A 23,508-nucleotide genomic window follows, 5' to 3' on the forward strand; every position below is an offset into this window, starting at 1 on the left:
TTAAATATTTCAGGAGCAGTGTATAGGGAATAGTGAGAGAAGTAGTAGGTATAGTGAGAGACTAGACACAGTATTTAACACTGAATAACAACCAAGGAGGTGACTGAGTATGTAAATCTAAAAATAACCAAATCAAATATAAAAACAAAAACTAAATTAAAAACATTTAAAAAACCCAAATAGTCATTATTTTTTCATCCTGTTTAGTAATAGCTTTCCTTATTAAAACCATTGTATTCCATTTTATAATAACCACCCCATGACAGACACATACAACTAAACATTGTGTTTGCTATTAGCAATACCTATATGAAAGAACTTATATTCCTGTAAAAATTTTGTTTACTTTCCACATGTTGGAAAACAAGATCCAAGCTCCGCCTCCCGGGTTTACACCCTGAGAGCCTTTTCACTTTAAAATTCTCTTAAATTCCTGCATAACATCTTGTACCTTATTGTAGACTGGGAAAACCTGTCTCACTTCAAGTCAGCTCATGGCAGATTTGCAGAACTTTTTCTGAGGAAAGTTATCTTATTTGTTTTTAAAGATATAATGTCTGTTCAAATTATCACTGATAATGCTGTCTCACTCATTGGTATGTATCAATAGCCAGGGCTGTAGCTTCTGCAGTTTATGCCAGATGTCCTCCTTCAAGCTTCTCCAGGTCTGACCAGGTCATGCGTAAATCCATGATGAAGGGAGCCAGCTTCTGTAGGCCACACATGCTCACGTTGAAAGCAGAGACACAGGCAAGGGTTCTAGTTTATCTGCATGGCTTCCATTTTGTCTTCCCTTTCTCCAGCTTCACATTCAATTTTTCTTTCCAGCTGCTTGCCCGACTGGCCTAGAGAGACAATAGGCCACAACCAAACACAGCGATAGCATCCTTCCATAGAATTCTATCCCATCTCCTACAAATATGTAAGTTATAATTCCCATGAAAATTCTTTATCTTTCATAGTGATTCTGCGTCATTGAATAAACTCTAGCTGAAACAAAATTGTTTTACCTTCAAACTTTCAACATCCATATATTTTGGGTAGTTTTCTTGTAAACCTTATAACTTGGGCTTATATATTCACATTCAGAAAATCTTTTAATTTGATTATGTTTTTCATACTTAATGTTATTTTGAAGACATTTGGCTTTAAATAGACTACATTAATTTTTTTTTTTTTCTATTTGTTCCACATGTTCTACTTTACTTTTTACTCTGTTTTTGGCATTCTTCTGAATTAATCTAGTATTTCCCTGGTTGGTTTTACATACTTTCACTATTTTATTTTTAGTAGTTTATACTCATTAACCTTTAATTTACTCAAGTTTAATGTAAGAAATAGATTCATATTTTCCTGTTGTTAATGGTGTATTTGGGTTTAAATATGACATTTTAAGATTTAATTTCCATTTGTTACAATGTTTCATATAACTTTCTCCCTTTATTATTTTTTAAATAAATCAATTTTATTATTCCAGTTTTTCTCTATTTTAGCTTGTTATCCATTATTTTACTCTTCTTTTTGTGTCCTAGAGATTAAAATATGCATGCTTGAGTTGTTAAAGTACCATATAAGTTTTTCAAACAATTCAAGAATCCTCAACACATTAATTCTACTTACCCTTCTCCCATCATTTGTGCTATTGTCATATGTTATATTTCCTATATGCATTTAAAATTCCATAAAGTATTGTTTGTTTAGATCATTCCATATATTTACTCTTTCTATTACTTTTTATATCTATTCACATTTCTGTATTTTCCTTCTGTCTCACAAACTCCCTTTAATATTTTAATACAGGCCTTCTGGTGATAAATTCTCTAATACTTTTGTCTGCTTAGTGATAAGTTTAGTTTGTCTTATTTTAAAATTTTCTGTCCATCTTTTATATGTTTGGGGATATATATGCAGGTTTGTTAAATAAGTAAAATCACGTGTTGTAGGGGTGTGGTGTACAGATTATTGTGTCATTCAGATAATGAGCATAGTGCCCAATAGGTAGTTGTTCGATACTCAACCGCTTCCCAACCTCCACCCTCAAGTAGGCCCTGGTGTCTGTTGTTCCTATCTTTGCATCAATGTGTACTCAGTGTTTAGCTCTCACTTATAAGTGATAACATGCAGTAATTGATTTTCTGTTACTGTGTTAATTTGCTTAGGATAATGGCCTCCAGTTCCATCCATGTTGCTGCAAAGGATACAATTTCATTATTTTTATGGCTGCATAATGTTTCACAGTATATATGTATCATATTTTCTTTATCCAGTCTACTGTTGATGGGCATGTGTGTCAATACCATGTCTTTGCCATTGTGAATACTGTTGTGGTGAGCACACATATGCACGAGTTTTTATGACAAAATGAGATATATTCTTTTGGGCACATACACAGTAGTGGGATTGCTGGGTCAAATGGTAGCTCTGTTTTAAGTTCTTTGAGAAATCTCCAGACTGCTTTCTTCAGTGGCTGAGCTGATTTACATTCCTACCAGCAATGTGTAAGCATTCCATTTTCTCCCCAACCTCTTCAGCATCTGTTATTTTTTACTTTTTAACAGTAGCCATTCAGACTGGTATGAGATAATATCTCATTGTAGTTTTGATTTGTACTTCTCGAATAATTAGTGATGTTGAGCATTTTTCCATATGCTTGTTGTTCATGTGTACGTGTTATTTTAAGAAGTGTGTCTGTTTATATCCTTTGCCCATTTAAAAAATGTTATTTTCTGTTTGTTGATATGTTACTTATAGATTCTATACATTTGACCTTTGTCAGATGCGTAGTTGAAATATATTTTCTACTATTCTGTAAGTTGTCTGTTTACTCTGTTTATAGTTTTTTTTTTTTTTTTTTTTTTTTCCTGTGCAGAGGCTCTTTAATTAGATTTCACTTATCAATTTTTGATTTTGTTGCAATTATTTTTGTAGTCTTTGCCATGAAATCTTTGCCAGGCCTGATCTCCAGAATGCTATTTTCTAGGTTTTCTTCTACAGTTTTTATAGCTTGGGGTTTTACATTTAAGTATTTAGTTCATCCTCAGTTTATTTTTGGATATGGTGAAAGGAAGAGGTCCAAATTCCATCTCCTGCATATGGTTAACCAATTATCCTGGCACAATTTATTGAATACAGAGTCATTTCCCCATTGCTTGTTATTGGTGGCTTTGTCAAAGATCAGATGGTTGTAGATGTATGGTTTTATTTATGGGTTCTTTAATGTATTCCATTGGTCTATATCATGTTTTTTTGTTTGTTTGCTTGTCTATTTTGTGGCAGTATCATGCTGTTTTGGTTACTATCATTTTTTAGTATAGTTTGAAGTTGGTTAGTGTGATGCCTCAAGCTTTGTTCTTTTTACTTAGGATTGCTTTAGCTATTTGGGCTCTTTTTGGTTCTATATAAATTTTAGAATAGTTTTATATATATATATATATATACTTTAAGTTATGGGAGACATGTGAAAAACATGCAGGTTTTTTACACAGGTATAAACATGCCCTGGTGGTTTGCCGCACCCATCAACCCATCATCTGCATTAGGTATTTCTCCTAATGCTATCTCTCCCCTAGCCCCCCAGCCCCTGACAGGCCCCAGCATGTGATGTTTCCCTCCCTGTGTCCAGATGTTCTCATTGTTCAACTCCCACTTAAGAGTGAGAACATGTCGTATCTGGTTTCCCGTTCCTGCGTTAGTTTGCTGAGAATGATGGTTTCCAGATTCATCCATGTTCCCACAAAGGACATGAACTCATCTTTTTTATGGCTGCATAGTATTCCATGGTGTATATGCACCACATTTTCTTTATCCAGTCTATCACTGATGGGCATTTGGGTTGGTTCCAAGTCTTTGCTATTGTGAATAGTGCCACAATAAACATATGTGTGCATGTGTCTTTATATTAGAATGGTTTATAATCCTTTGGGTATATCCCAGTAATGGGACTGCTGGGTCAAATGGTATTTCTAGTTCTAGATCCTTGAGGAATCACCACACTGTCTTCCACAATGGTTGAACTAATTTACACTCCCACCAACAGTGTAAAAGCATTCCTATTTCTCTACATCCTCCCCAGCATCCGTTGCTTCCTGACTTTTTAATGATTGCCATTTTAACTGGTGTGAGATGGTATCTCATTGTAGTTTTGATTTGCGTTTCTCTGACCAGTGATAATGAGTTTTTTTTCATATGTTTGTTGGCTGCATAAATGTCTTCTTTTGAGAAGCATCTGTTCATATCATTCTCCCACTTTTTGATGGGATTTTTTTTTCTTGTAAATTTGTTTAAGTTCTTTGTAGATTCTGGATATTAGCCCTCTGTCAGATGAATAGATTGCAAAAATTTTCTCCCTTCTGTAGTTTGCCTGTTCACTCTGATGACAGTTTCTTTTGCTGTGCGGAAGTTCTTTAGTTTAATCAGAGCCCATTTGTCAATTTTGGCTTCTGTTGAGATTACTTTTGGTATTTTAGCCATTGAAGCCTTTGCCCATTCCTATGCCCTGAATCTTATTGCCTAGGTTTTCTTCTATGGTTTTTATGGTTTTAGGTCTTATGTTTAAGTCTTTAATACATCTTGAGTTAATTTTTGTATAAGGTGTAAGGAAGGGATCCAGTTTCAGCTTTCTGCATATGGCTTGCCAGTTTTCCCAACACCATTTATTAAATAGGGAATCTTTTCTCCATTGCTTGTTTCTGTGAAAAAAATGTCATCAGTAGTTTCATAGGAATACCACTGAATCTGTAAATTGCTTTGGACAGAGTGGCCATTTTAAGAATTTGATTCTTCCTATTCATGAGCATGGAAAATTTTCCATTTGTTTGCGTCCTCTGATTTCTTTGACCAGGGTTTTGTAATTCTTGTTGTAGATTTCCTTTACTTCCTGGTTAGCTATATTCCTTGGTATTTTATTCCTTATGTGGCTATTGCAAATGAGATCACATTCTTGATTTGGTTCTTGGCTTGGGTGTTATTGGTGTGTAGAAACACTACCAACTTCTGCCCATTGATTTTGTATGTTGAAACTTGGCTGAAGTTGTTTGTAGGACTGAGGAGGCTTTGGGCAGACACCATGGGGTTTTCTGGGTATAAAATCACATCATAAGTGAAGAGAGACAGTTTAACTTTCTCTCTTCCTATTTGGATGCCATTTATTTCTTTCTCTTACCGAATTGCTCTGGCTAGTACTTCCAATACTGTGTTGAATAGGAATGCTGAGAGTGGGCATCCTTTTCTTGTTCAGGCTCTCAAGAATAATCTTGTTTATTCTTTCAAAGAACCTACTTTTGGTTTTCTTAATCTTTTTTATGACTTTTTTCATCTCCATTTTGTTCAGTACAGTTCTGATTTTGGTTATTTCTTTTCTTAAGTTAGCTTTGGGGTTAGTTTCCTCTTGTGTTTGAAGTTTATCTAGGCATGATGTTAGGTTGTCAATTTGAGATCTTTCTAACTTTTTCTTGTGGGTGTTTAGTGTTATAACATTTCCTCTTTATGTCTGCCTTAATTTCATTGTTTACTCAAAAGTCATTCAGAATTAAGATTGTTTAACTCCATGTCATCATATGGTTTTGAGGGATCTTCTTGGTATTGATTTCTATCTTATTGCACTGTGTTCTGAGTACAGTTAGAATGATTTCCATTCTTAAAACTTGAGAATTGTTTTATGACCCAGTATGTGATCCATTTTAGAGTATGTACCATGTGCAGATAAGAAGAACATATATACTGCTGTTATTGGGGGGAGTATTCTGTAGCTGTCTGTTAAACCCATTTGGTTAAATGTGGAGTTCAGGTCCTGAATATCTTTGTTAGTTTTCTGCCTCGACGATCGTCTAATACTGTCAGTGGGATGCTGAAGTCTCCAACTGTTGTTATGTGGTTATTTAAACCTTTTCATAATTCTCTAAGAACTTGTTTTATGAATCTGAGTGTTCCAGATTCATATATATGTTTTTATATATTTAGGATAATTAAGTCTTCTTATTGATTGAACCCTTTATCATCATGTAATGCCTTTGTCATCTTTTATCATTGTTGGTTTAAAGTCTGTTTTGTCTGAAATAAGATTAGCAACCTTTGCTCACTTTTGTTTTCTGTTGGTTTGATAGATCTTTCTCCATCACTTTGAGTATATAGATGTCATTGCATGTGAGATGGATCTCTTGAAGACAGCAAACAGTTAGGTCTGGTTTCTTTATCCAACTTGCCACTGTTTCAAGTGGGAGCATTTAGCCCAATTACATTCTAGGTTAATATCAATGTGTGAATTTGACCCTGTCATGGTGGTGTTTGGCTGGTTGCTATGCAGACTTAATTGCAAAGTTGCTAAAGCAATACCATAGATGCTGGTATCAATAGTCTATGTACTTACGTGTGTTCTTGCAGTGGCTGGTAATTGTTTTCAGTTTCCGTTGTTAGCATTCCCTTAGGAACCTCTTGTTAGGTCTGCTGGTAATGAATTCCTTTAGCATTTGCTTGTCTGAAAAGGATTTTATTTCTCCTTCACATATGATACTTAGTTTGGCTAGATATAAAATTCTTGGTTGGAGAGTTTTTATTATCCTTTTTTTCCTCTAAGGATGCTGAATATAGGCTTCCAATTTCTTCTGGCTTACAGAGTTTCTGCTGAAAGGTCCCCTGTTAGCCTGATGGTATGTCACTTGTAGGTGACCCACTCCTTCTTGCTAGCTACCTTTAATATTTTTTCTTTCATGTTGACCTTGGAGAATCTGATGACTCTGTGTCTTCAACATGGTCCTCTTGTATAATATTTCACAGGGGTTCTCTGAATTTCCTGTATTTGAATGTTGACTTCTCTGGTGAGGTTGGGGAAACTGTCATGGACAATATCCTCAAATATGTTTTCTATATTGCTGGCTCTCTCTCCTGCTTCAGGGACACTAATGAGTCACAGGCTTGTTCTCTTTACATAATCTCATATTTCTTTAAAGTTTTCTTCATTTTTTGAAAATTCTTTTTGCATTATTTTTGTCTGACTGAGTTCATTCAAAAAGCCAGTTCAAGCTCTGAGATTCTTTCCTCATCTTGTTATATTCTGCTGTTAATAGTTCTGATGATGTTATGAAATTATTGTAGTGAGTTTTTTAGCTCAAGATCAATTTGGTTCTTTCTTAAAATAATCATTTCATTTTACATCCCTTGAATTGTTTTACTGAATTCCTAAGATTGTTTGTATTAGATTTCTACTTTTTCATAGAATCTCTTTGACTTTCGTTGGTAATCAGATTCTGATTTATATGTCTGTTACTTCAGTCATTTCATTCTGTTTAAGAACCATTGCTGGGGAGCTAGTGCAGCTGTTTGGAGGTAATAAGACACTCTGGCTTTTAGAGCTGCTAGAGTTCTTGCACTTTTTTTCTCATCTGTGTGGGCTGATATTCCTTTAACTGTTGTGTAATTTGAGTATTGTTAGTTGGCTTCATTTCTGAATGTTTTTAGAGGGCCAAGACTTTGTGCAGGATCTTTATTTGTGGCTGAATTCTTACCCTTGGTTTTGTAGAGGGTTATATTATTATAGCAAAGTATTTTTGGTGTTGTAGTTTGGGCTGCAATACTGCAGATGGCACTCACGTGTAACGGTCAGTATAGGCTCTTACCCTGCTGGCGAAGAACAAGGGGCTTAGGGCTTACAGGGAATATTGACTGGCTTCTTCTCCAGAGACTGTCTGTGGTGTGATGGAGGTGCTGGTAAAGCAGTCAGGCTCTTTGATTCTTTCCCAGTTCTGGATGGTCAGTGCCCAGCATCAGTTCCCAGAGGCAACTGACAGCCTCTCTGCCACTGTTGCTACAGCCATACCTGTCCTAGCAAGATACTGGCACTGCTGCAGTGGCAGTGGCAGTGGCAGAGGGGCTGTCAGTTTAGCTGGGAGTGGGACAGCTACTCTGTGGGCCCAAGATGAGGGCTCTGCTTGGTGAAGAGCAGGGGGAGTGGAGGCTCACATGGAAGACAGTCTAGCCTCCTCCCTGTAGGACAACTGTGGTATGCTGGATATGAGTAAACTACTCAGGCTCTTTGTTCCTTCCCCAGACCAGTGGCAGCAAGGGAGGGTACTGCTACAGAAACATAGGCAGAGAGCCTGTGGATTGTCTCTGGGAAGTCCAGCCCAGAGAAATGCAGAGCCACATCTGGCTGAAGTGATCCACTTGTTAATTACTTGTATATAAGAAAGTGATTGACTTTTGTATTCTGTGATTTTGCTATAATCATTTATTAGTCCGAGGACATGTGTGTGAGTGCGTGTGTGTGTATGAATTTTTTGATTGTCTATTGTCTACATAGATAATTATGCAAACAAAGACAGTTTTATTTCTTCCTTCCCAATCTGAATAATTTTATTTCCTTTTCTTATCTTATTGTATTAGTTAGGAATTCCAGTACAATGTTTAAAAGCAGCAGTAAGAGGAGACATGTTTGCCTTATTCCTGATATTAGTGGGAAGACTTCACGTTTCTCAACATTAAGTATGAGGCAGGTTTTTATAAATAGGTAATCTTTTTCAAGTTGAGGAAGTTTCCCTCCATTTCTAGTTTACTGGAGTTTTATTTTTTATTATGAATGGATATTGAGTTTTATCCAGTGTTTTTATCTGAATCTATTGATATGATGGTGTGATTTTTCTTCTTTAGCATGTTGATGTGAAAGATTACAATAATTGACTTTTGAAAGTGGAACAAGTCTTGCATACCTAGAATAAATCCCACTTGGTCATGGTGTATAATTCCTGTTATACATTGTTGGATTTTATTTGCTAATGTTTTGTTGGTATTTTTTGCATTTATGTTCATAAAAGATATTGCATAGTTTTTCTTTCTTGGAATGTCTTTATTTGGTTTTGATGTTATGGTAGTCCTAGCCTTACAGAATGAGTTAGAAAGTATTCCCTCTGCTTTTATGTTTTGAAAAAGATTGTTACAAAATTGGTATTATTTCTTCCTTATATGTTTAGTAGAATTCACCAGAGAATCCATCTGAGCTTGCTTCTTTCTCTTTTGGAAAGTCATTAATTATTTATCTAATGTCTTTAATAAACATAGGACAATTCAGATTGTTTCTTCTTGTGTGAGTTTTGGCAAGTTGTGTCTTGAAAGGAATTGGTCCATTTAGGTTGTCAAATATGTGAACATAGAGGTGTTCATAGCATTCCTTTATTATTCTTTTAATGTTCATGGTATCTGTGGTGGTGTTCCTTCTTCGTTAGCCTTGCTAGAGGCTAATCAATTATAGTTAATCTTTTCAAAAAACCAGCCACTGATTTTGTTAATTTCTTGTACTGACTTTCTGTTTTCAATTATATTAATCTATGTTCTAATTCTTATCATTTCTTTTGCTTAATTTGAATTTAATTTGCTCTTCTTTTTTTCTTAAGTGGAAAGTTAGATTACTGAAATTAGATGTTTCTTCTTTTCTAATATATGAATTAAATGCTATAACTGTCTCTTAAGCACTACTTTCATTGAATTCCACAAGTATTAATAAATTGTGTTTTTTCTTTAGCTCAAAATATTGTGTAGTTTCTTTCAAAATTCTTCTTTTGTCCATGTTATTAAAAATGCGTTTTTTAAATTTTAAACTGTATTTCTGTTATTACTTTCTAGTTTAGTCTCATTGTGGTCTGAGAGCAGACATTATATCATTTCTATTCTTTTAATTTGTTAAAATGTGTTTTATGGCTCAGAATGTGGTCTGTCTTGGTGAATGTTCCATGTCAACATGACAAAAATATGTATTCCGATATTGTTGAATGAAGTAGTATAGATGTTCATTATATTCATTTGATTGATGGGGTTGTTGAGTTCAATTATACCCTTACTGATTTTCTGCCTGTTAAATCTGTACATTTCTGACAGAGGGGTGTTAAGTCTCCAACTATGATTGTGGATTCATCTCTTATTTATTGCAGTTTTATCAGGCTTTCCCTCATATAATTTGATGCTGTTGTTAGGCACATACATGTTGAAGATTGTTGTCTTTCAGATAATTGATCCCTTTATAGTTATATAATGCTCTTTTTTATTCCTGATAATTTTCCTTGCATTAAAATCTGCTCTTTTTGAAATTTATATAGCTATTCCATTTTTGTTCTGATTCATGTTAGCATGGTATATTTTCGCCATCTTTTGACATATATGTATGACATATATGTATTTTTATATTTAAAGTGAGTTTCTTGCAGACATCTAGTTGTGTCTTGTTTTCTTGATGTGCTCTGACAATCTCTCTCTTGCAGTTGATGCATTTAGACCATTGATGTCCAAAGTGATTATGTAGTTGGATTAATATCTACCATATTTGCTACTGTTTTCTATTTGTTGCCTTTGTTCTTTGGTCCAGTTTTTATTTTCCACTCTTTTTCTATCTCTTGTGATTTCTACTGAACACTTTATAAAATTTTCTCTTCTTTCTTAGCCTATCAGTTAGACTTCTTTTCAATGTTTCTCCTGGCTATCCTAGAGATTGCAATATACATTTATAACTAATCCATGTCTACTTTCAAATAACACTATATTATGTCACAGGAAGTGTGAGCACCTTATAAACACAAAATATTCCTAATTTCCTCTGCCATTCCTTCTGTCATCACTTACACATAGTATATGTAAACATATATATGGTATACACATAAGCATACATAATTGAACATATTGTCAGTATTACTTTAAACAAATGGTTATCTGTTAGATCAATTAAAATAAGGGAAAAAACTTTTTTATTTTGCCTTCACTTACTCCTACTTCAATGATCTTCCTTTCTTTACATACATCTGAGTTTCTGACCTGTATTATTTTCCTTCCATCCCAAGGAATTATTTTAACATTTCTTGCAAGGCAGTTCTGCCCCCTCAATTTCTGTCTGAGAAAGACTTCATTCCTCATTCAACTTTGAAAGATGATTCACAGGGTACAGAATTCTAGGTTGGTAGGGGATGAAAATCAACAGTTTATTTAGCTCCACTCTCTTCCAGTATGCCTGGTTTCTGAGGAGAAGTTGGTTGTAGTTCTTTGTTCTTCTACAGATAAGCACAATGTAGGTAAGTTGCTGTTTCCCTCTGCTTCTTTCAGAATTTTATGTTCGATTTTCTGTAGTTTGCAAATGGCATGCCTAGACATAGGCTTTTGTTTTGCTTTTGTTTTTGCACTTATCCTGCTTGCTGTTTTCTAAGCTTCCTGGTTCTGTGATTTGGTGTTGAACATTACTTTGGGGAAATACTTGGTCATTATTATTTCATATATTTCTTCTGTTTCTTTCTTCTGGTATTTCCATTATATGTATACACTTTTTTTTTTTTTTGTAGTTGTGCCACGGTCCTTGGATATTCTTTTGTTTTTTCAAGTCTTTGTTTTCATTTCTTTTAGTTTTTGAAAGTTTCTGTTGATATATCCTCAGAGATACTTTCTTCAGCCATACCTACTCTATTGTAAACCCATCAAGGACATTATTCTTTTGGTTACAGTGTTTTTTATTTCTAGCATTTTTTAAGAAATAACAATAGACTTGGAACTAACCCAAATGCCCATCTCTGTGTTTACATTGCCCACCTATTCTTGCATTCTGTCTACTTTATTCATTAGTGCACTTAGCATATTAACCATAGTTATTTTAAACTTTCTTTCTAATAATTCCAACATTCTTGCCATATCTGATTCCGGTTTTGATGCTTCTTTTGCCTCTTCAACTTGTGGATTTTTTTTTTTTTTTTTTTTTTTTTTTTTTTACCTTTAGTATGTTTTGTAACATTTTCTTGATAGCCAGATATGATGAACCAGGTAAAAGGAACTGCTTTGTATGGGCTTTTAGTAATGTGCTGCTATGGTTTAGGGGCAGGGGAAAACATTCTATAGTCCCTTGCTTAGGTCTCAATTTTTTAGTGAGCCTGTGTTCCTGGACTGTGAACTTCACAAGTGTTTCTCAGTTTCTCCCCTATCCCTTTAGGTGAGACATGACAGCTAGAGTAGGCTGGAATTGGGTATTTCCTTTTCTGGGGTCAATTAGTTTCTGATAATATTTCAGAAAGTTAGGCTCTGGTTCTGGAGTTTCTTCTGGGGTCAGTTCTGGTTAAGAAGAGCATAGTTCTCTAGCATATTGTAAAATAATTCTTTCTTTTTGCCTTCCTCTCCCCTTCCCTACCAAAAGCATTAGGAAATTTTTGTCTGATGTTTGCTGTAAGAACTTGGTTGAACTCCTCAAGGTAAAAGTCACAAAAGTGTAGCAGCTCCCATGTAACTGAATCCCCCTTGGAGTTTTTAACTCTCAGGCTCTCTGTTTCATTTTTCCTCCTTTAAAAGTATTATGTCTTCTATCACTCTGATTGTTTTTAGATCTTTCTTCGTCTTTGACTTTTAGCTATTGGCCCCTTATATACCTACCTTTTTGTTTTTGTTTTTAATTCTGCTTAAGTTTAACAGAGCTCCTTTGAATCTGTTGTTTAAGTCCTTTTGATAATCTTGGAAATTAATTGGCCAACATTTTACCTATTAAAGCTTTTAGCACCTCCCTTTCTCACTCTCCTCTTCTTCTCTAATATTTTTACACAGATTTTAGACATTCTTTTTACCATGTTTCATAGGTCTTTTACTTACTTTTTGTATTTATTAATCTGTTCATTTTTTCTATGTTTCACTCTGGATATTTTATATTATCCTATCTTACTGTTCACTAATACTCTTTCATTGTCTCATTTACTGTTACACACATATATTTTTGTTGTTGTTGTTGTTTGAGATGGAGTTTTGCTTTTGTTGCCCAGGCTGGAGTGCAATGGCGCAATCTCGGCTCATTACAACCTCCGCTTTCCAGGTTCAAGTGATTCTCGTGCCTCAGCCTCCCAAGTAGCTGGGATTAAGGCATGTGCCACCATGCCTGGCTTTTTTTTTTTTTTTTTTTTTTTTGGTATTTTTAGCAGATATGGGGTTTCTCCATGTTGGTCAGGCTGGTCTTGAACTCCCGACCTCAGGTGATCTGCCCACCTCAGTCTCCCAAAGTGCTGGGATTAGAGGCATGAGCTACTGCACTCAGCTATATTGGGTTCTTGACTTTATTATGTTAGAGTTTCTCTGGTTAAATTATCTACCTCATCATTTATTTTCTTGAATGTATTTATCTTTTTCTATGTCCACGTCTAATGGTTCCAACATATGGCACATCTGTGTGTAAAAAATTGGGGCAATACTTTGAAGCTCTTTCTGAGATCCTTTTTAGAGGAATTTTTTTTTTCTTTCTATTAGGTACTTCTGAAGTATAGTCTTCAGGAGAACTATAGTTGACCCTTGACCAACATGGGGGATAGGGAAGCCATCCCCCTCATGCAATCACTCTTTGACTCTAGCAATCCCATTACTGGGTATATAGCCAAAGGATTATAAATCATGCTACTATAAAGACACATGCACATGTATGTTTATTGCAGCACTATTCACAATAACAAAGACTTGGAACTAACCCAAATGCCCATCAATGATAGACTGGATAAAGAAAATGTGGCATATATACACCATGGAATACTATGCAGCCATAAAAAAGGATGAGTTCACGTCCTTTTCAGGGACATGGATGAAGCTGGAAACCATCATTCTCAGCAAACTAACACTGGAACAGAAAACCAAACACCACAAGTTCTCACTCATAAGTGAGAGTTGAACGATGAGAACACATGGACACAGGGAGGGGAATACCACACACCAGGGCCTGTTGGGGTGTGGGGTGCTAGGGGAAGAATAGCATTAGGAGAAATATCTGATGTAGATGACAGATTGATGGGTGCAGCAAACCACCATGGCATGTGTATACCTATGTAACAAATCTGCACATTCTGTGCATGTATCCCAGAACTTAAAGTATAATAAAAAATTGCATATAAATTTTGACTCCTCAAATACTTAACTACTAATAGCCTTCTGTTGACTGGAAGCCTTAACAATAATATAAGCAGTCTAGTAACCCATATTTTATATATTATGTGGATGATATACTGCATTCTTACAATAAGCTAGAGAAAAGAAAATGTTATTCAAAAAATCACAAGGGAGATAAATTATACTTATTCATTAAGTGAAAGTGGATCATCAAAAGGGTTTTTATTCTGATGGTCTTCACATTGAGTAGGCTGAAGAAGAGGAGGGATGGATCTTGCCATCTCAGGAGTGGCAGAAGTGGCAGAGGTGGAGAAGGTAGAGAGGAGGAAGGAGAGGCAGGCACACTGGTGGAACTTAATGGAAATGCATCATAATTTCTGACATTTTGCTTGTTTCATTTCTTTAAAAATATTTCTATACAGTACCAATACTTCTTCCACTATTTGCATCAGTTTCATTGCCTGTATCATAGAAGGGTCCATGTCATAAAAGAAGTCAAAAGCAGTTTTGAATAATTGGAATCCTTCTGCCACATTATCTAATGTCAATTTGTTTTCTGGCACTGCTTCTTCTGTCTTCTTTTTCATAGTTTGGCATGGTTTAGAAGCACTCATCTTTATCAAGTCATATTCTGTTAATTCCTCTGCTGTGGTGCCTATTACCACTTGAATTTCTCTAAGATTCACAAAATCTTTGAACACTTCGCCCCCTACTTTTTTTTTGACATATCTATAACTTCTTTCATGATTTTCTTGACTGGCTCTGTTATAAATCCTGTGAAGTCATGCACATATAGACACAGTTTTCTTCAGCAGGAATGTATTATTTTGAGCTTGATGGTTTTCATCGGTTTTTCTATAACAAGGATGGCATAGTCAATGGTGTAATCCTTTTAGACTTATGTTACATTCTAACTACCAGGTTTCTCTGTCATAGCATTGACAATCTTTTCCATAGAGTAGCATATGTAATGAGCCTTAAAGGTTCCTATGACCCTCAGTCTAGAGGACAAATTAGAGATGCTGTGTTTCAAGGCAAGTGGACCACTTTGACACCTCCAATATTAAACTCACAGGGCTCTGGATGAGCAGGGGTATAGTCCAATATCAAAAGAACTTGAAAAGGCAGTCCCTTACTGGCAAGGTACTTCCTGACTTCAAGGACAAAACATTGATGAAACCAATCCAGAAAAGGTATCCTACTGTCCAGGCCTTCTTGTTGTATAATCAGAAGACTGGAAGCAGGTGCTTATCTTTTCCCTTTGTTGGCCTAAAGAAAGAAACTGAAGCATAAAATATAATTTCAAACTTGAACTAAAATGGGAAGAGCTTCCCAGAAGACTCACACCCAAGCAACCCTGGATATGTGCTCCATGTAGCCTTTATTATAGTAGGTTTTTAAGGGCAAACAAGGGGAACAAGGAGTGGGCTAATACAAAGTTGTTTGTCAGGAATTCTTCATGGGTTCACAAAAATAGCACTTGTTAGTGATTGTTGTACACTGTTGAACTCTAGGGTATGATTTATGGTGTGCAGTATGTGGGATTGTTAGGTTAGTTTATAGCTATTTGTGTCATCGCTCAGTCTAGAGTCCACATAGCATGCAGCTTCAAGTGATGATCACTCAGCTCAATGGGGAAGTTGGACAAAATTGGTGTCTCATTTCTATGCCTCCCTAGGCCTGATAATTTAGAGGAGATGCATATTCCTCAGATAAAATGTTTATTTTCTTTTTTACCTTCAAGGTTCAGCAGATAGCAGTTTTATAGGTAAGGGCAATCCTGATCATAAACCTGACTGAACTTGCATAAAACAGTAGAATTAGCCTATCCCTTCCTGCTTTAAATCCAGGTGCTCTCTTCTTTTCCTTACTAATAAATTTCTTTTGTGGATATTCTGGAATAGGGCACTTTCATCTGCATTAAGAACTTGGTCAGGCAGATAGCCTTTCCCCTCAATGATTTTCTTAATGGCATTTAAGAACTCATCTGCAGTCTGTTTGTCAGCAGAAGCTCCTCCTGTTGTCTTGACATTTTAAAAGTCAAACCTCTTTCTCAAATTATCAAACCATCCCTTGCTGGTATTAAATTTTCCAGTTTTAGATACTTCATCTTCTTTTTGCTTTAAGTTGTCACATACAATGACTTTGCTTTATCTCAAATCATATTAGAGTTTATAGGTATGCCTTTCCTATTATGCAACCCTGCACCCATATAAAGCTGCATTTTCAATACAGATACAAGATAATACAAGATAAATAGGCACTTCACAAAAAGGGCAAGGATTTTGTGCCTGCTAGCATAGCTTCTGCAAGAGCTTCATGAATTTCCTTCTTTTTTTATTTTTTAACAGTGGTCCTTACACTGGATTCATTTATCTTGAAATGGTGGGCAATCACAGCTTTAGACCCCAATCTGTGGTACATATCAAGTGACCCAAACTTTTCTTGTAATGCCAGGACATTTCTATGCTTCTTGGGAGCACTTTCAGCACTACTAGTGGCACTTTGTATGAGTCCCATAGTATTATTTAAGGTTTATGGTATTGCATGAAACACAACAAAAATGTTCACATGAGAGATCACTTTTTACTGTGATAAGAAGTTTATGAGAGAGACAAACTGTGCACATGGAGATGATTAGTATGTCATGGCATTTTAAATGGAGACTTGGATACTCACAACAGGAGCTCACTGCATTTGCAAAAGAAGGTAGTTAGAAAGTTATTATAGTAGTACAGTACTACTACAGTTAATTTTATGCAGTTATCACTTACTACTGTCTTTATATTTATTTACATTTCCTTAGACTGAAAATGACACTGTGTATGGTGAGTGTGTGCACAAATTTTGATAAATTTTAACTTTTTATGTTAGTTTTGTATATATCTTATGGTAGTAAAGGACAAAATAGATTAGTATCTACATATATTTTATGTATTCTTGACATACCTAACTTTATTTTTCTAAGCTACTTGGTTCATCTGCAAGTTATTTCCAATTGTTGCAAATCTCCAATACATTTTCAGTGTATTTATTGAAAAAATATCTGTGTATAAGTGGACCCATACAGTTCAAACCTATGTTGTTCAAGGGTCAACTGTAATTGGAATTCTGAGGTCTTTAGTAGGACCATTTTTTCTTGGCTGGCTCGGATTCCTAATTGTTGTCTCCCCAACTGATAAGACAACTGAAGTCCATCTAAGCTTCTCAGAGTCTTAGCTGTCACTTTGTATTTGCTTTCTCAGTGTTTTGGCCCTACAAGTTCTGTAAGTTAGCAAACACCTCAAAGGGAACAATGCCATGGAATGTCAAGTTTAAGAATATAAAACTAACCTCATTTTGCTTCTTTATTGCTCCAGAAAGTTTCAGCTTTTCTTTGATGTCCTCAAACATGTGTGTGTGTGTGTGTGTGTGTGTGTGTGTGTGTGTGTGTGGTGGTGGTAGTGGTGGTGGTGGAGATAGTGGAACAAGTGTGGGGGTATTTTATCCAGACTTCCTGGTAGCTTTCTGGTGCCAGATTTATCTATACCAATCTATGCCACTATTCCTGGAAGTAGAGAACTCCCAGCTTGGTTTCTAAAAGAGTGATTTTCCTCATGTGCATTCAAAAATACTCATTGTCTGCTTCATAAAATTACATGGATCTGGATATGCACATAGTCACTAATGGGACAATGCTGATCTTTCATAACTCCTCATTACAAGAACAGAACAAGCTCTCACTCAGTACTTCTACACTTTTAAATCAACAGGTGTCCTTGGTAATAAACAAGAATTGATGAAAAATCACCATGAGAATTTATGTTCATCTTTAATGGCTTAATTAAGCAGCATTTTAAATTGCCATTCAATGCTGCTAGTCCCTGATTTCATATGCTATACTTGGCCAAGAAGAGGATATATCACTGGAAATCACAGATAATCGAACATCTCTTTTGGGTCACTAGTTTCAAGCTTTCTCTCCAAACTTTCTTTATTCTTAACCAGAAATTTTACTGTCTATAATATATTCATATTCCAGGGAATACACAAACACATATGGAAATTCCCAAAGACAAATGGGAAAAAAGAAGTTAAAAAAGCAGGGACTATAAAAAACTTATAAATGAAACATTATCTCTAGTGTAAAGAATTTTTTAAATTGGCAACTATGTGCCAGGAACTTCAGATATATTTTAAATCCTTTCAACAGCCCTGTGAGGAAGGTATTATATCCATTTACATATTAGGAAACCCACCCAGTGAGGTTACAAAACTTGATGAGAGGCATCCAGCCAGGGGGTGGCATTCCTAGGTAAACCAAGTAAAGAACTTCCTATCATTAGTAGGAAGATTACAAGCATTTCTTTTTATTCCCTTTGAAAAAAAGAAAGTCAAGAAGATCATCTATCAAGGTTTTGAGCAGATTAAAAAGGCAGCCTTTCAACACTGATTTTTGAACTTTATTTGTAGCTGAAATTTTTATTGAGATAATTTTAATTTCACAGGAAGCTGTGAGAGATAACAACGGGGAGATCCCATGTACTCTTTACTTATTTTCCTCTGATGGGATCGTCTTACAAAATTATATTACAATATCACAACTAGGTTAATGAGAATATACTCATTTTATTCATATTGCTTATGCTCACTGTGCTTTACTTGTGTGTGTGCGTGTGTGTGTGTGATTTAGTGCTGTTCACTTGTATTACATGTGTAGGTTCATATATCCACCACTACAGGTGAAATACAGAACAGTTCCATCACCCCAAGGATCCCTCCTGTGATTCTGTTATAACCACACAAATCTCTCTTCTACTTTCCCTCCCAGGTCCCTAACCCCGACAACATTTGATATGTTCTCTGTTCCTAAAATTTTATCATTTCAAGAATGTTACAAAAGTGAAATAATATTGTATATAGTCTTTTGGCACAGGCTTTGTTTTTCTCAGTGTAATTTCCTGGAAATTCATCCTAGTTGTTGCATATATCAATAGTTTATTTCTTTTTATTGCTGAGTAGTATTATATTTAAGGATTTCCCACAGTTTGTTTAACCATTCGCCCATTTAAGGATATCTGGGCTGCTCCCAGTTTTTGACTTTTGTAAATAAAACTGCTGCTGATATTCTTGTATAGGTTTTTATATCAACATACGTTCATTTTTCTGGAATAATGCCCAATAGTGCATATATTGGGCCATACAGTAAACTACATGTTTAGTTTTATAAAAAACTGCCAAACTGTTTTCCGGAATGGCTATATCATTTTACATTCCCCCAGAAATGTGTGAGAGATTTAGCGTCTCCATATCCTTACCAGTATTTGGTGTTGTCACTGTTTTTATTTTAGTTATTCTGTCATGTGTGTAGTAGTATCTTATTATGGCTTTAAGTTGCATTTCCCTGATAGCTAATAATGTTGTTTTTTTTTTTTTTCATGCTTTTTGTACTTATTTTCATTCTCCTGGGGTTTGCATTATTAGTGATTGAAATAATAAAAGTGAACTTGATTTTTAAAAAATCCATCCTCATCTTCTCTCTTCCAATGAGATTGTAGTTCCTCTTGACTAAATTCTTAATCCCAACCTCAGGGAATCATCACTAACTTTTCTTATTCAAAACTGTAATTATCATAAATATGCTATAATGGATATTGCATTTATACCTTTCATAGGAAAACTCTTCTAATATGACAAATTTCAAACATACAGCAAAGGAAACAGTATAATTAACTTTCATGTACTTGTCACCCCCAGCTTTACCCAAATTTTGCCAATATTATTTCATCGATTTTTCTATAATTGTCATTATCATCATTACTTGACAGAGCATTTTTAAGCAAATCCTCATGTCATATCATTTCACCCACAAATTAATACTTTTCCTGACAAGGTCAAGTCATGAGATTCCCAAGATTAAGGGACATAAGTTGGTTGTGGAACAGTTTCAAAATGCTTTCTATTTTTATTATTAAAATTAGTGCTTACAAACTATGACCTATTTGGCAGATGAACTTCTTAGACTGTTTTAGTAATTTTTAAAAATATAATTGCTCTTTTTCTGGACTAGATTTACAGGTTGTATACATATTGGTAGATTGATAGATCGTTTTGTGCTATGGTCTTGTTAAATGAAAAAAAATTCCTTATTAATTGGATACTCATATGAAATAAACAAATGGATGTATTCCATGTATAGAACAGGTATGTTTTCATTTTTCCCTTCTAACTATATAAAGTAGTTTCGTTTATGCCAGAGTGAATTTTTATAAACATGTTCGGCTTTAACACCGGCTCAGATGTCCTTGGAACATTTCTGCTTCTCCATGATATTACAGATGACAATGAGGTCATTTCACAATTGCTTCTTCTCTGAAAAACACAGCTGGCTCAGTTTGGTCAGCAGCATTCTCATTGCTGCATTTCCTGAGTCACCAGAATATTTCAATTGACCCCTTCAGAACAGATTGTATCTATGTAATATCCTTCCACAATAAAACATCTATAATCAAATGACTACAATAGCCAGTGAGTGGTATGGCTTTCACCCTAGGCCAGAATCATTCTATTTCATATCCTTTTAATAACTCTATTATTTCCCTGAAACTTTAAAGTTGAGATTTTCTCAAATCAAGTATAAGTGATGTTTGATTTTTGTCCTCTAACCACTTCTTACCAGAGTTCTGCCTTGTGGCTGAATTCTTTTTGTAATTTTTCACAGCTGATAAGTTAGTTGATCTCCATATTGTTTTGAGGGCTTTTTTTTTTTTTTTTTTTTTTTTTTGGTTGGTTGGTTTTTATTGTCAAGAGTCACTTTAGCTTCTTTTTACACACGCTTACACATTTTATTGAACAACCTGTGGCAAATGCAAGGATGTGCTGAACAGAGGCAAGTAAGAAATATTAATGTAACTTGTAACTTCAAGACCCTTTAAAATAACCTCTCATGGCACTCATCCTTTTTCTTCATAAAAAGAAAACTCAACACAATTATAAGTTAACTCTTAAGTGTGATTATGTGATTAAGAGCTATTTCTCTCCACTAGACTCTAAGCTCCATGCGGGTGAGACAATACGCTTTCTTATGGCCATATCCCTAGCATCTAGTACACTGCTAGCTCATAGCAGGCACTTATGTCAGTTAGCAACTTGCTGACCTCCGGCTCCAAATTCACCCTTCATTGCTTTGTCCAAGATAATACAGATGAAGCCTGCAAATATGACTTCTTTGCCAACTGACACTATATTAAGCTTTGTGAATAGAAGGTGCTGGAGAGACACTGGAAGAGGAAGAAGAGCTTTATCCTCCTAGTTCTGGTATGTTTCTCTTTCCAGGATCCTGCAGCACACATAGCTTCCCCAGTACCCAACAATCACAGCAAAATTGGCTTTTCCCATTCCTGGCTTCTGCAGTTTGTGGCAGGCAATGGGGCCCAGCAGCCAGATACATCCCCCAGCATTCTCTCAGGTGTCTGTGGAGTAGAATGCCCCAGATGAGACACCTCCCTGTTAACAGCTTCCCTAGCACCTCTTCAGGTGGCTTTGTGGCACCAGGAGAAGCATGGCTCCACCTCTGTGACAGCTTCCTGTTGCACCCCAGAAGCAGATTTCGAGAAAGTTCTGTTGGCATAGAATCACGTTGACTTCTCTGCCATCCAGTGAGCCACAGCCATGCACTTTTGAACAAAGTCTGGATCTCAGCCTTAGAGGCCTGTTCCTTGGATGCTCTATTTCAACCCTAAGTGTAGTGGTTGCTCCTTATAGCTGTTATTCTCATGTTGCTTAGAAATTGCTTTACTTCTTAATAGTCAATTATGCATTCCTCCAATTTCCTGTTATAGTTAACCATTCTTTATTTTAAACTTTCCCTGTTCAACTCACCATGTACTTTCTGTCTCCTGATTGGACTCTGACTGCTAAGACTGCCCAATACATATCTCTTAAAAGGAAGTAAAGAAGGAAAAAAGAAAGGAAGGGGGAAAAGAAACAGCGACAGAGAGAGACCTTAACTATCCCTGGTATCTCTGGGCCAGTTGTGCTTGTTTGCTGGTATTATTTGGAGTTAGATATTTAAAAAGACAAACTGAATTTTGTCTAAATATGATTCTGTGCCACTGAATTATTAGTTCATATTCTCTTTACTCACTCTTTCACTAAAAAGTTATTGAGCATCTATTATTTGCCAAGCATATACAAATAGATTTTTTTGGATAATGAAAGAATTAATACATTTACAAAGAGAATTCAGACTATAAAGCCAGTAGAAATTTCCTTGATTTTAGGAATGCTAGATTCCAGAACTGTCTTCAAATTAGACTACCCGACACCTCTCCTCTTCCTCTCCCCCTCAATTCCTACCAGTAAATAAATGAACATCATGGTGTATACCTTAAATATATGTAATACAATTTAACTTAAATGAATGAATAAATAGGCCATTTAATTCCTGTTTCTTAAAATCTCATTGTCATGAAATGGTGCTTAGTGTCTAAATTAAATTCCGCATCCTCTTCTTCTTTCCCTTTGGACCTGGGCATTCTTTAGTTATAAACAGCAGTTCTCTAAATTCTTGTTAAATCACTCTTTTAACTTCTCTTCTGCAAGTTAAATATTCCATGGCATTTTATTCTTTCCCCATAGTTGTATTCTTTTTAATTATTTGTCTTCCTGTGCTTTGTCCAATTTGATCACATTCATCCTAAATGGCACTGCTCACTTCAACAATCTCATATGGAGTTTCATACTACTGACTTAATAGAAGTACCTCCTCAGATGCACTGGCCTTCTATACTTTGTTTATATATCTAAGTATCTATACCATGTTAAATATCTTTAATTACAACATTAAAAGTTTTTTTCTTTTTTTGAGACAGGGTCTCACTTTGTCACTGGAGGGCAGTGGTGTGATTTCAGCTCACTGTGGCCTTGACCTCCTGGGCTCAAGCCATCTTCCTACCTCAACCCCCAAAGTAGCTGGGACTACAGGTGTGTGTCACCATGCCCAGCTGATTTTTCTTTTTCTTTTTTTTTTTTTTTTTTTTGTATTTTTGGTAGAGATGGGGTTTCACCATGTCTTGCCCAAGCTGGTTTCAAACTCTTGAGCTCAAGCTATCCACCTGCCTCGGCCTCCCAAAGTGCTAAGATTATAGGCATGCACCACTGCACCCACCTCAATATTTAAAATTTTTCACAGATAAACTTTTCTTTTTGTTTGAGATGGAGTTTCACTCTTTTTGCCCAGGCTTGAGTGTAATGGCGTGATCTCAGCTCACTGCAACCTCTGCCTCCCAGGTTCAAGTGATTCTCCTGCCTTAGCCTCCCAAGTAGCTGGGATTACAGGCATGAACCACGCCCAGCTAATTTTGTATTTTTAGTAGACACGGGGTTTTGCCATGTTGGTAAGGCTAGTCTCGAACTCCTGACCTCAGGTGATCCACCTACCTTGGCCTCCCAAAGTGCTGGGATTACAGGCAAAACTTTTATATACCTGAGATAGAAATTGTGTGTATGGAAAAGATGGGAGTGAGGGGAAAAGGTTAGGAGGACACAGAGACAAACCTGGAAGGCAAATCATGATGGAAAGTTTCCACAATGAACACTTGGACTGCTGGAGAAACGATTTTTATGCACTTATTTACATACACACTAATATAATTACCAAATCTT

This window comes from Piliocolobus tephrosceles, chromosome 4 (assembly GCF_002776525.5).
Source record: "Piliocolobus tephrosceles isolate RC106 chromosome 4, ASM277652v3, whole genome shotgun sequence".
In the NCBI taxonomy this organism is placed as follows: Eukaryota; Metazoa; Chordata; class Mammalia; order Primates; family Cercopithecidae; genus Piliocolobus; species Piliocolobus tephrosceles.